The sequence below is a fragment of the Diceros bicornis genome, chromosome 11, assembly GCF_020826845.1.
Source record: "Diceros bicornis minor isolate mBicDic1 chromosome 11, mDicBic1.mat.cur, whole genome shotgun sequence".
In the NCBI taxonomy this organism is placed as follows: domain Eukaryota; kingdom Metazoa; phylum Chordata; class Mammalia; order Perissodactyla; family Rhinocerotidae; genus Diceros; species Diceros bicornis.
Window position 1 is genome coordinate 73908296 of NC_080750.1, and position 14941 is coordinate 73923236.

Genomic DNA, 14941 nt, shown 5'->3' on the forward strand with positions numbered 1-14941 from the left:
ACTAAAGAAAAAATAAACAAGTGGGACTTTATCAGATTAAAGAGCTTTTATAAGACAAATGAAACCAGAATCAAGATAAACAAACAACCAACCAGCTGGGAGAGAATATTTGCAAAACATACATCTGACAAGGGGTTGATCTCCATAATATATAAAGAACTCACACAATTGAACAACAAAAAAACAAACAACCTGATCAAAAAATGGGCAGAGGAAATGAACAGACACTTCTCCAAGGAAGATATACAGATGGCCAATAGGCACATGAAAAGATGCTCAACATCACTAATCATCAGGGAAATGCAAATCAAAACAACACTAAGATACCACCTCACGCCCGTTAGAATGGCTATAATCACCAAGACAAAAAACAACAAATGTTGGAGAGGATGTGGAGAAACAGGAACCCTCATACACAGCTGGTGGGAATGCAAATTGGTGCAGCCTCTATGGAAAACGGTATGGAGATTCCTCAAAGAATTAAAAATAGAGATGCCCTATGATCCAGCCATCCCACTACAGGGAATCTATCCAACGCACCTGAAATCAACAATCCAAAGAGGCTTATGCACCCCTATGTTCATTGCAGCATTATTCACCATAGCCAAGAAGTGGAAGCAACCTAAGTGTCCCTCGACTGACGATTGGATTAAGAAAATGTGGTATATATATACAATGGAATACTACTGAGCCATAAAAAAAGACAAAATCGTCCCATTTGCAACAACATGGATGGGCCTGGAGCGTATTATGTTAAGTGAAATAAGCCAGAAAGAGAAAGACAAACACTGTATGATCTCACTCATATGTGGAATATAAACCAACACATGGACAGAGAAAACTGGACTGTGGTTACCCAGGAAGTGGGGGTGGGGGGTGGGCACAAGGGGTGAAGGGAGTCATATATGGGGTGATGGACAAACAAAAATGGACAACCCAAAATTTCACAATGTTAGAAACCATTAAAATATCAATAAAAAAAATACACTAATCCCATTTATGAGGGCTTCACCCTCATGACCTAAGCACCTCCCAAGGCCCTACCTCATAGTACCATCACATCAGGCACCAGAATGTCATCATATGAGTTTTGGAGAGACACAAACATTTAGATCATAGCAAGTACCTACTATGTTCAAGGCACTGTACTATCCCCCAGGATCAGAAAGATTAACAAATCTGTCTCATATTCAGAGCCATGAAAAGAAGAGATGAACTAAGTAGAAAACAATTTGCTAGAAAGATTATCTACCCTGACAGGCATATCAACTGGTGTTATGACTGTATCCTGTGGTGTGATGAAGGTCAGATGGGGTGTGGAAAAGGGTGAACAATGGAATACTACTCAGCCATAAGAAATGATGAAATCCAGCCATTTGTGACAACATGGATGGACATTGAGGGTATTATACAAAGTGAAATAAGTCGGAGGGAGAAGGTCAAATACCAGATGATTTCCCTCATTAAGTAGTAGGTAATAACAACAACAAACCAACACACAGAGACAGAGATTGGATTGGTGGTTACCAGAGGGGAAAGGGGGAGGGAGGAGAGCGAAAGGGATAATTCGGCACATGTGTGTGGTGATGTGTTGTAATTAGTATTTTGGTGGTGAACATGATGTAATCTATGCAGAAACAGAAGTATAATGATGTACACCTGAAATTTATACAATGTTATAAACCAATGTTACTGCAATAAACAAAAAATTAAAAAAAAAACAATTATTTATGAAGGTCTTGCTAGGCAGCTGATTTTTGCTAATAGAATAAAAGGGAATAAAAAAAGCAAACCAACAAAAAAACAAGTATAATATCCAGTGTCTAGCCATAAGAAGATTATAGTGTAGTTGAAGAGATAAAACATATACAAAAAGCAATTTGTGAACAACATACTATTTCATATTTTAGTATTAAATGATATCTTCTCTGAAGAGCTTTCTATTATTACACTACTGGAAAGTAATCTTTTAACTCCTATAGCACTCCTAGAACTGTGTTCCTTATAACATTTTTAAAAGGCATATATTATGTCATGCTTTCTCTTTGGTATCATACTTTAAGCTTATCGAAAGCAGAAACCATGTTGTATTTTATACTAAATTTCATTCCATGCTTCACATTGTCCACGACACAAAGTAAGGACTTAACAATATTTGTTGAATGACACACTGATATAATCATTTTAAAACATAGACAATGAACTATATCACAAGGGCAATATGTGCAACAAAATTGCTGAGCATGTTTTTATTCATAATTAAAATCAATTAAGCTCAAAACAATAAGGAAATAATCACTCCAGTCTTAATATTCCTTTAGTGCCTCAATAGCAATTACAAATTAGTTGAAGTTGAAAAGTTCTTTACCACTATTTTTCACTATTCTTCAAAACCATATGAACATAACTTAGTCATACTTTCCTCAATAAACAGATGATATAAAAAATAAGGAAAAGTCAGAAACTTGCATTATCATCCTATCTGCAGGATTTCCTTGTGATTTCTGCAGTCCCTACCCCCTTTCTTGAGCAGAGATAAGGAGAGAGAGAAGAAACTAACAGAGGCAGGACCCAGGAGTTCCAGAATGCATTCGGAAGGACAGCTAGTATCCTGCTTAATTTCTTCCCCAGGCAGCATGTGAGTAGAAAAGGCAGCTGCCTATGTGCCCCTGGAATAAGGTGGGTTAGTGGTCTGGGACATAAATGCAGGGTAAATTTTCCATGTCACCAAAGGAAAGGAGGGAAAATAATTAGGTGATTGTTAACTACCTTCTGTCTTCATTTCTTTCTTCCCATACTTAGTCCTTCATGGAAAAACAGCCCATCCTTTGTATGAATGTCTATCATGTGTTTATGCAAAATGTTCCTAAATTAAATTTAATTTTCCTTTCACTCGTTGGGTGTAAAATAATTTCTATTTACATATTAATACTGACCTAGTCAGAGACATATACATATACAGTAAGTATGTGATTCCCTTCCCTTCAAGATGTTCTCAATCTTAGAAATGATGATTCAACAGGGACACATAGGGTTTTCCCAGAGAACTAAACAAATAACTAAACTTATTTTTAAATAGATCAGTATGTTATTTACATCATGCACAAGCTTTGGATCAATTTTGCCATTTCACTTATCTCACTACCTTCTTCCATTCTTCTGAAAGAGGGAGAAAAGAGCAGGAACAGAAGTAAGGAGTTTTGCTCCTAAGGTGATGTGAAACACCTTTCTTGAGAGGTTCTAGATTTATTTTGGCTATCCAGCACCATGACCTTTGCAAGAAACACTCCTCATCATTTTCTGAACTGCACGGCATAAATTCCCAAGAAAAGCCATGATGTCCAGGCCACCCAGGGTCAGCCAAGGTCAACTCCTGTTCCCACTATAGGGAGTGAGACACTGGAGTTGGCTTTGCCCAAAAATAGCCTGTGTCCATGTGGTGGAATTAGATTGATATCACCAAACCCCAAACTTGGAGCCAGAAGTCCTGCTTTCGGAAGGAAAGGACTCCAAGCCCTTTAAAATTGCTGTTATGCAAGTTTTTAATTAGTAATGAAGGCACAGATAGCCAGGGCCCTGGGACAGTATCATGATGACCAGGGAAGGTGCCTAAGGTGGATGCCAAAGGGATGAAGATACCACCTTAGTGAGAATATTTTCTTTCTACCAGTCCTGAAGGGAGTTCAAGTAATAAGATCTTGGATTTCTACTAGTATAGGGTCATTTACCCCAAATACCTATAATTCACCATAATTTGTTATGGCATTTCCACCTCCCTGATTTTCCAAAAAGCTGATCATCTCAACAACTTAATCCAATGTTTGGAGATATTTTTAGTTGTCACAGCTAGGGGTAGGGAATTCTACTGGCATCTAGTGGGTAAATGCCAGAGATGCTGCTAAACATCCTACAATGCAGAGGACAGCCTCCCAATAATCAATTGCTCAGCTAAAAATGTGCACACAGCCAAGGTTGAGAAACCTTGGGATAGATAAATCAGCATGTAGGATATTCAAGGGCAGATTAAAAGTATTGTGTTTTATTATAAGGATAAGGGAAATGAACCCATTGGAGGGTTGTACAAAAAGGTGTGATGTGATTATATTTGCTTTCTTAAAAATCATCTCTGGATGCTATTGGGGAAAAACAGCTGACAGATCTTTGCAAAAGTCAGATGAGAGATGATAGTGGCTTGGACTTGGCTTGTCTTAAGATGCATATCCAAACATTTTCTAAATTTTGAACTATAAAGTGAGTTAACTATATGTGGAGGAGAAGCAGAAAAAATAACTGGACTCCAGAGAAAGGGAGTTCTGCTTTTCTTTAGGATTTTCTGGCTGTTATAAAAACACCCTCTCTTTTCCTTCCTGGTGTGCATGAGTCACTGCTGCTCTGTCATGGTTGGTGGTTCCCACAAAGACCTCAATGCCTCCTTCACCTTCTCCACCTGTTTTTCTACTTCCACTCTCCACTTTCTGCTGAGAATCGTCTCCTATGGGCTCCTCCACGCAGTTGAACTCATTCTAGAAACTGACATATGCTGATCACTGCTACATGGATTCCCAGAGTCTTCCCTGGCCCAGTGTGAAATCTTATGTCTATCAAATGTGTCAAATGTTTTGAAAATGGAATATCTGTCTCCTACCTCAAAACTATATTTCTAACAAATTCCACAAACAGCAGTCTCTCATACCTGACTTCTGCCAAGCACATGTTATCAATATGGCCAGAATTTTCTAAGATTATCCAGATTTTATGTTATTTGATGCTTTTAAATAAAAATAATTCATCACAGATCTTTATAACTGCATCTAATAGCTATTCTAAATCTTTTCTGGATAAAAGGCAAGGTGTTAATAAATCTAATTGTGATTTGAATTTTAAATTTATAAGATTTTTCCACCACCTAAATTCATAAATCAGAAGAAATCTGGATTGAGTACTGAAAATAACTTGGCTGTATCTATGAGTCATATTCTTAATGGGAACAACAAAGTAAACAATCTGGCACTCATATATGGAGACATCTAAAGTTGGATGTTCTAAAATGCACCTATGAGCCAGATATGGACTATACCAGGGTCTCTTGCAATGGGGGCAGGAAGATCTGGAAAGTAAATGTGTGAAGCAGCCAGATATAAAAGAATAGTTAGTGCTGGAATCTACTGGGAACTAGAGTAGATATATCCACGTAAAGGTGTTCCAATTAAAAAAAAATTAAACAAGGTGCTGCCAAAGAAAACATGTTTACAAACATCAATTAGCCAATAACTGCTAGTTTGAAAATTCTGGTCAAGGGAAAAATAAAGTCAAAAGCTCAAAGATCTGCACTGGAAACTTCAAATGCTATTAAAGAGAAAATATTGCTAAAATATTGACAGACAAAAAGAAATGGATGTATGATTGAGACATAGTGGATGATTTTTTACAAGTCTTCTCTCTTCCACTTTTTGATATTGTATTATTTATGGTGATCATATAAATACAAAATTATTTCTTTCACTCTCTTCCTCTCATCTTCTCCTCACCACCCATCTCTTTCCTCCTGACACACAAAACATCACCATAATGTTAGAGGTGTGAAGTCAATCAATGGAAGCAAGGATAGTCACAATCTTTGCTGAACTGCTGTCCTTAATGTATACTGCTGCATCTGTAAGCCCAGAAAAGTAAGTCATCAAAATCTGAAGGGACATATTAACTGTAATGCCTGGTATATGATAGAGCACATTAAAGATCGACTTTCAGCTTTAACTCTTAATCGCTTTTCCAGCTTTGGTAGATTTAAAAATCTTATATTCTGAGCACAGCATGATGCTTCCCAGGGCTACAGCTGTGCATTGATTTCTATCTAGGGAGGAAACATTTTTGCACAGGTCTAAGGAAATGCAACACAAGCAATTGTCATTTTAACATGTTTCAAGCAGGGGGAAAGTGCTTTTCTTCCTTTTGCTGCAACAGAACTTTTCTGGAGTGGCAATGTTGTACAGTTTTCAAACAGATAGATAATGAAATTTTTAATGTAAGGAAATGAATATTTTAACATTGATATAGTACCATTTATTCCTTAAGAACACAGAGACTTTTATACATATTAGCCACTATCCTTAACCCAAAGTTTACATTTTGGGAATTTCCAGATCAGTCTCATTTTTTCTCATGGTGGATATAGGGAGAGAGAATCAAAACAGAAGGAAGGGACGGGGTTTTTTTCAGTGGTAAGAGATAACTTTTGCAATGACTAAAGGATGATGAATATATACGTGCTGTGGCCCCATTGTGTGTGTCCCAGGAACTTCCTGTAAGATTCAGATCCTCTGAACTCTTATTGGGTTACCTAAATCCTACATTCTACAGATATTGATGAAGATGAGGCACTGTTCTAAATACTGTAAATGGGGTGGTGACCGAGACAGACAAGGTCCCTGCTCTTGCAGGGCTGACATTATAGAGAGGCAGTAAATCAAACAGTCAATAGACAAACAAACCAGAAAAATGACACATATAGTATGCAGAGTATTAGCTGAAGACCTGTATGGCTCCTTAGGTTATACACTCAAAGAAGATGACATACAGGTTGAGACAAGAGTGACCAAGAGAAGCTAGCCATGTAAAGAGTCCAGGGACAAGGCATTCCAGGTACTGGGAACAGCTAATGGAAAGGCCCTAAGGTTCATGTATTAGTTTCCTATGGCTGCTGTAACAAATTACCACAAACCTAGTGGCTTAAAACAATACAAATTTATCATCTTATAGTTCTAGAGGTCAGAAGTCCAACTTGAATTCCACAGGGCTAAGATTAAGGTGTTGGCAGGGCTGCTTTCCTTTCAGAAGATATAGAGAAGAATCTGTTTCCTTGACTTTTCCAGATTCTAGAGGCCACCCACATTCCTTGGCTCATGGTCCCCTCCTCCATCTTCAAAGCCAGCTGGGTAACATCTTCAAATATCTCTGAAATCAATTCTCCTGCTTCCCTCTTTCACTTATAAGAACACTTGTGATTACACATTTGAACCACCCAGATAATCCAGGATGATCTCCCCATCCAAGATCCTTAACTTATCACATTTACAGTCTCTTTTGCCATGTAAGATAACATCTTCTGAGGATGTGGACATCTTTGAGGAGCCATTATTCTGTCTACCATGGTGGGAATGAGCATTTCTGTGCTCTAGGGACAGAGAGAATGAGGGTGGTAGGATTGGAGGAGTGAAACAGAAAGTGAGGGGGTGAGGCCCAGTTCTGACCTCTCAGTGGTGGTAATAGATGTCATTCCCAAAGATCTGATCCTGCTTCGGGAGCTTGGGGACACTCAGGTTTTGAGGTTTCTGACCTTCCTTGATTAAAAGTAAACCAGGATTGCAATTCCTTAGTCTAATTCTCTAGTTGTAAGTACCACAAAATTTTAGCATTTGTTATATGCTGTCTTATATTCTGCTTCATAAGATCATGGAATTTCATATCTCAAGAAAATTTGAAAGATTGCCTCATTGGATTCTTAATTTTTACAAGAAAGGACATTGAGATATAAAGAAGTTAAATGTCTTTCCTAAGAAAATGGACCTGAGACCAGAAGCTGACTGTGCAGCATCCCCATCTATTTCTCTTGTGCATGACAACAGTTTAAGTATGTGTTACCTTCCTAATTGCAACTGCTTCTGTGGGCACAGGGAGTTGTGTTGGTCTGGATGCTCCCCAGGCCCAAGCACCCCCTGCTTTGCATGCATAGAATGGTAAGTGGTGAATAATACTTGTTGGTTGAAAGGTTGAGTCAGTCTATTGCCCTTTCTTTTCACTCAGAACAGATATGGTGACACAGAAACCTCCTGATTTAGAGGATGCCTTTAGGCATGTAGCATTATTGTCATTTGCAAGATACTCTAAATAGATATCATGCCAATCGGACAAGACAAACTAATCATATGTGGGTTTACTTGAGACTTCCTTAATTACTTAACACTCTTGGGTGAGGGTACTAACCAAAAATTGTACCCAAATATTAATTTTTTGGAATCCATTAGTTATTCAGATTAATTTATTTTGGGGGTTCTCTATCTCTGCAATAGACTTTTTACATCAATGTCTTTAGATTTCAGAGAAATTTGAGACTTTCCAACCCTCCCAATCAAACAACCTCCTCCAAATTTGACCTATGGTAAAGGATATGTGGGTAGAGCCGTTAGAAAAGGACTTGAGGAAACTCAAAACATCGTGAAAAAATGAAATAGCCTCAATGATTAATAGAAATTTGGTTATATAGATTAGAAAATTGGCTGACACCAGAGGTAAATGTTTGCACTTTTGTTTTTTACTCTGAGCTTTGTAGATAATTCAATAACTACTAGAAATTTCAAACTTTCTCCTAAAAATAACCTATTAAAGTAACTTCTGAAAAAAGTCTCTTACAGCCTGCCCTGGGCAAGAAAGTTGGTGAGGGCAGATCCTGGAGGCAGAGCCAGATGTTTCTCTTGGGTGTGTGATAAACCTGTAGAGTTCAGGGAAGAAGGTTTGCTAATTTCTGAGCAGGTGGGTGAAGACTGATCTACATTCTGGACTTAACATGTCCCTGTCCCTTGATTTTTCCCAAGATCCCCATAGTGGAAACAATCTGTGTACTGTAGTCATCACTGGAAACTGTTCACCAATACCTTACCACAGGTAATTTATAATCTTGCATGTAAATCAGTATATTGAACCAAAAGCACACCACAGGTTATTTATATAGAGGGCCAGCTTCCAGAACATTCAGTTATTTATTTCATTTCAGTGATAAGTTAGGAGAAAAACACGTATGGGGAGTATTTTCTATGTTAATCATAGGGCTTTTGGCTTTGTTAAAAGAAATACTAAAGTGTGTTTCCAGTACACTTTAATTCCAGGTTTAGAAAGTTCTTAGAACATGTGAACTCATATATCAGGTATTTTAAAAAATAGTTTATTAGAGCCATTATATTGCAATGTTATATTTTCTATGGTAACTGCATTATAGAATTTTAACTTATTTAAAATTAAGAGCTTGTAGCATGCTGACTGTGACTTAATATTATAAAATGTGGTCCTAGATCCTAAGAAGCTCAATAAGTGCAAACTCTCTGAATAGGTTAAAATTCAGCAAATATTTCCTGCTCAATATTTCCTTTATTGAAGGCTCACACTCAGCAGAGACCCATGAGATTTGGCTTTTGTATTCAAGGAATTTAAGATCAGGTTTGTGCCATACAAAATAGTATATGATCAAGTATGAAAAATATGAAGAAAATAAATCTACAGATTTGAACTGGGAGTGAAGAAAATATTTCAAAAAGAACTTGAGTACTAAACTGTCAATTGATGAGTAAGATTTAAAAGATGATGGGAGTGGAGAAGGCATTCAATACTAATCATAAAGATGACATAATAACAGATTATGGAGCCAGCTAAAAGGTCCAGTCTATGTATATTTCTAAGCCTCAACATTACATTACATTAAATCTGCAAATAATCATTATCCCCACTTTAAAGATGAAGCGCCTGAGGCTCAAGAAAGTCACAGCTAGCTAATGACAGAACCAGGACTCAAACACAGATCCAGCCAGCTCCAAAGACTATGTTTTCCACCATAAAAGATCATAAACACAGAAATAAAAATGTGGTGATGAGGTGGCTTGAGGGGAAGGTACATTATGTGTGATAATGGGCAGGAAATTTGATGGGCCATATGGAGCTAAATTGTGCAGGGGTGTGAATGGCAGGATAAAAATTTAGACAAGTTCCACGATGGAGTAGGGAAGAACTCTTAGTTCTTAGCTAAATCTCTAATTCTGATGATCACAATACGTTCTCTGCAGATTTCTGGCTCAGCTTTCTATTCCTAGGTAGAAATATACATGTAAAAACTTAGCTTAGCATAGTGCCTGTCATGTTGGTGTGCTTAATAAATGACAAATTTCTTTCTGGGACTCTGGACTCCTTCTTTATTCTCTCCCTATAGAGGCCTCTGAAGATTAACTAGATCAATAGTCCAGATTTTCTCTCCATTCTTTTCTCCCCACCAGAACAACAACCCAAAACTCAGATTTTTGTTGCCTTCTTTGCATCATTATTGAGTATAATACATGAAGCCTGAACCGAAGGAGTGTTGCTGCTACAACATGGGTGGACAGATTGCAGATAAAGCCCTATCACCGATGAAGGGAAAACTTAAACGTACATTTGGAAAGATGAAAAACTATTTCAACAGTTATGCCAGTAAAATAAATGTTTCAAGGACTTGAAGTCAGGAAAGGATGAACTAAAAGGAAACAGAGCTGTTATCTACCTTGATATAGACCTCAGAAATAAAAGAAATAACTGGGAAAGGGAATTGATAGTTTAAAAGTGAGGATAGGAGAAGCAGCTTGAAGAGGTTAAGGGATGAAGTAGCTAGAGATGAGGAAACATACACGAGGTTTGGACCTTTCACATCAAATAGTTTTGGAGTGCTATTTAGGAACAGGGTAAGGAAATAAAAAGTGATAACCAGTAACTAGGCATTCATGCAGACACCGGTATTGAGAACAAGCAACTAGATGAACATTATGAAAGGTATTTTATTCTTTTCTCCATCCTGAGCAACTCTCCTTAGATAACCAAAGGCAGTTAACCTTAATTTATGCCCAAGATAAATGCAAAATTAGCACCAAGAAGAAATTGCAGATGGAAATTAGGGGGCTGTGAAGTTGATCGATTATGTCAAGCAATAATTAATTGATCTAACTTTGTACTCTATCTAAATAGTTTAATACTAGGCAAAATTTAACACTCCTCTCTAACCCTGCTTTTTCTTATAGTATCAGTATATTTTTCTATAAAGAAGAAATCTGAACATGATGATAGGAAAGGGGATTTGTCAGGAAATTACAGGAGAGATTAGTTTGATGGCTCAGAGAAAGCAAAACAATAGCATGATTCTTGGAGAAAGTTCCTTCCCTCTCTTCATCTCCTTCCTGTTCTCAGTGTGGCCATGACTTTGTCCTTGCTAGTTTTCTTTTCTTCATTTCTTTCCTTCAACTTTTCAGTCTAGGAACCAGAGAGTCATTTCACAGATAAAAATACTGATGATTGAAGGTGTAAGTGAGTGTTCCCATCATTCAGGCAGTTGGTACATGTCCTGGGGCAGATGTTTGTCCTTGCGGGCTGATCCCATCCAGTGCTCCTTCTAATCTATAGCAAGATGAATGTCTGTTTTCCTCATCTCTTCTGTCCTGTTCCCATGTGTGTAAGTATGCACATGTGTGTGCACGCATGTGTGTGCAGCAGGAGAAGAAATGAAGAATTTGGACAGGAAGAGTTGTCATTATATTGAAGTTTCATAAAATATTGAATTCATATTAGTTTGTAAATTCTCAATTATTGGTCAGGAACTAGGAACCAAATGGGATAATCATGTTTGCTTTACTGAATTCATCTTTACTCAAAAAAAAAAAAAAAAAAAGGAAACAAATTCAATAAACCGCATTATTCTCATCTTTAAACTTGGACTATTATAGTGGACATAAAATCAGATTAATTTTGTCTTGTATCTTATAGCTGTCAGCTATGTAAGCTACAATAACTTTTGCTTGTACTTTGTTAGACCTTCCTGCCTGGAACAGGTGGCAAGATTCTGGGACTGAGAGGCCGGTGGAATTGTGGGGAGGGGATATTAATCAAAGTTCAATTGCCACGTTCTGCTCGGGGGTAATTTGTGTTTTGTTTATGGTAATTGGGACTGAATTTGAAGGCCATGTCTGCAGCCCTGGCTGTCCTAAGTGGGCTGCCAAAGCATCCAATTGCATTGCTTTCAGGGCAAATGTAATTAGGTGTTCTTGAGGAATCCTACTATTTTTCCAATTGAGTAAATTCCAAACAGGTGCAGCCTTAACCCAAGGCCTTTGGAGGAGCAGCTGGAGAGCCAGATGTGGTGTTGGAGTGCTCCAAGAGGAAAGCAGTGAGTCAAGAGAATGCTGCAGGAGGGAGCAAGCCCGGGAGCCCAAAGTGCAGTGTTTTAGAACCAAAAACATTGCTGTCATGGAAACAGTGAAATTCTGCCACCCCACTGTAAAGTGGGGTGGTCCATGGAAAGCTAAGTCCAGAAAATGAGATATATAGGGTCCGTGAATCATCCAAGAATGACACTGACCATAAAAGCTGGAGACTCAATGTTTCTGAAGGATTTATCTTTGTTTTTAACTTCCCTTCTCCTCTTATAAGTAATCCAAATCCAGATACCGGGATAAATTACTGGGTTGCATCTCCGTGTCATGGCAGGCTTGCCAAAATACAGTAGCGATTAGGGAAGGCAATGTGCATAGAGAAGCCAGATCTGCTCCAGTGATGAGTTTGAAAACTGTGCACTTGAGCAAGTTAAGAGATGTTTGTTTTCTTATTGTTAAATTTATGGGTCCTTTGTACATTTTAATACAAGTCCTTTCTCAGACATGTGTCTTTCAACTATTTCTCACAGTCTTGGGTTGGTCTTTTCCTTCTCTTAATGATTTTCACAGAGTAGAAATTTACTATTTACTACTTACTACTGCCCTTTATTCAGTATATAAACATTATGAGATAAGCAAAATCTCCAGTTTGAACATAAGTTCATATTTACCTTTTAAATAGACATGTTTGAAATTCTGTGACCCCAGTGAAGAAAGCAGTGAAGATAAATACCCTTGGGGACTGGGTGGGAGGGTGGACAGCTAAGTTTCCACATCCCAGCCTTGCTTTCCTGCTAGTGCTTCCTCTGCTTCTCCTCCTCCCACTCTCTCTCCCCTTCAGTGTTGATGGAGCTTAATGACTTGTCTTGAGGAGCACATGCTTGTGCTGTTGCACATCTTACTCCTCACTGTACAGTTGGGAAACTGTGGCCCAAAAAGAGGCAAGTAATGGCCCAGACCACAAGAGGTGGTCAGAGTCTAGAAAATTAGGGATAGCTCCAGCTTCCTTGGCCAATGATCAACTTCTTCCCTTCAGATTTCCTCTGGAAATGAGAGGCACTAAGATCCTAGGGGATTGCTGCCCACCCCCTCTCCATATGGGGTCATTGTCCTCTCCACATTTCCACATGTGCACAGCCACACTCACACTGACTTCTCACGTGGGGACCGTGGAGGTGCAGTCAAGAAAGTGCCAACACGGGGGAAGTGACAAGAGGCAGGAGGGAGAGAGGTGGGAGGCAGCTCTCCCAAGGGGCAGCATCATCCATTCTCCTAGATACATGCCCAGGGACCCAGAGATGGGCAGAGGAATCCCTAAGGTTCCTAGGTTTCTACCTGTTCTAGACCCATCCCTGGTCCAGCTTGGAGAGCACAGGACTGGGCTCCTGCAGTCCACCTCTGTGGGCACCCAGAACTGTGATGGGCTCATCCTCCCCTTGTGGATGAGAACTTGGGGTAGAAAAGAACATTCCAGAACACTGGACACCAAGTCCAGAGTCCAGGGAGAAGACCAGTCCTTGTTGGACCCTCAGGGTCCTCATCTGGAGGGAAGGGGGAGTCATTGTCCTGGCTGACGTTAGGATGCCTTAGGAGTGAAGAGGACACCCGGTGGGGGACAGAAGGAAGGGGGGAAAGGCAGGCTCCTGAGATTCCTCCCACTCCCTCAAATCCGACAGTGCAGCTCCTTTACCTCTGGCCTTGGAGAGCATATGCCTTGAGGATGCCCCAAGAAAGGCTTCTTTCTGTTTAGTGGAGTTCCTGCCTGGGCTGCAGTGCTAGAGCTGGCCACCAGAGGCAGGCAGCCTACTGAGTTTTTGGTTTTTTTTCAGTTTTATTGAAATGTAATTGATATACAGCATTGTATAATTTAACAGTGCGGAATTATATTTGAAAATTGCTTTAGAGAGTAGATTCTAAAACTTCTCATCATGAGGAAAAAAATTTTTTTTTCTTTTTGGTGATGGATGTTAACTAAACTTATTGTTTTTTTTTTTTTATAATTTTATTTATTTATTTTTCCCCCAAAGCCCCAGTAGACAGTTGTACGTCATAGATGCACATCCATCTAGTTGCTGTATGTGGGACGCGGCTTCAGCATGGCCGGAGAAGCGGTGTGTCAGCGCGCGCCCGGGATCTGAACCAGGGCCGCCAGCAGCAGAGCACGTGCACTTAACCGCTAAGCCATGGGGCCTGCCCTAAACTTATTGTAATCATTACAAAATTTATATATATCAAGTCATTATACTATACCTCTTAAATTTACACTGTGCACACTCAGCTTTGCTTGAGCTACTGGAGCAGCAAAGAGTCAAGCAGAGGTCTTTCTGGCTGTCCCCTGCCCCAGAAACAACTTGTACCTCCTATTACTAGTGTTCATCTCCACAATCAAAGTTGGTCAGAAGCAGGGGGAGGAGTGCAAGATCTTCCCATGTACTCATTCAGCAGCTGTGCACTGAACACTCACCCTGTACCAGGTGCCCTGGTGGGCCAAAGTGCAGGATGAAAATGGCCAAGTGGTCCCTGCCTGCCAGGAGCTCACACTCTAGAGGGGAAGTGGACAAAAGCCAAGACACGAGAAAGAAAAGAGCAAGTTGTGTAGAGAAACACAGCAGGGGGCTGTGAGGGAGGGCTGGGCGTCACTAGGTAGGAGTGTCTGAAAGGCCTCACTAGGGTGACATTTGCTGGGACCAGAATGACAAGAGGGAGCCAGCCCTGCAGGAGTCTGGGAGCAATGTGTTAGGGAGATGACACCACTGGTCCTGAGTCTCACAGGCAGAAGTGAGTTTGGCCAGAGGAGCTTAGAAATGTGGCCAGTGCAGCTGGAGGGAGGCTGGGAGGAGAGAACAGGAGCTGGGGTGGAAGGTAGGGCCAGGGCCTGGTAGGTTGTGTTAGTTATCTTTTCCTCTCTAACTACATTGCTCCAAAACTTTGCATTTTAATCTATAAATATTTAATATCTCACAATTTGCTTGAACCAGCAATCAGGCACTGTTTAGCTGGGTGCTTCT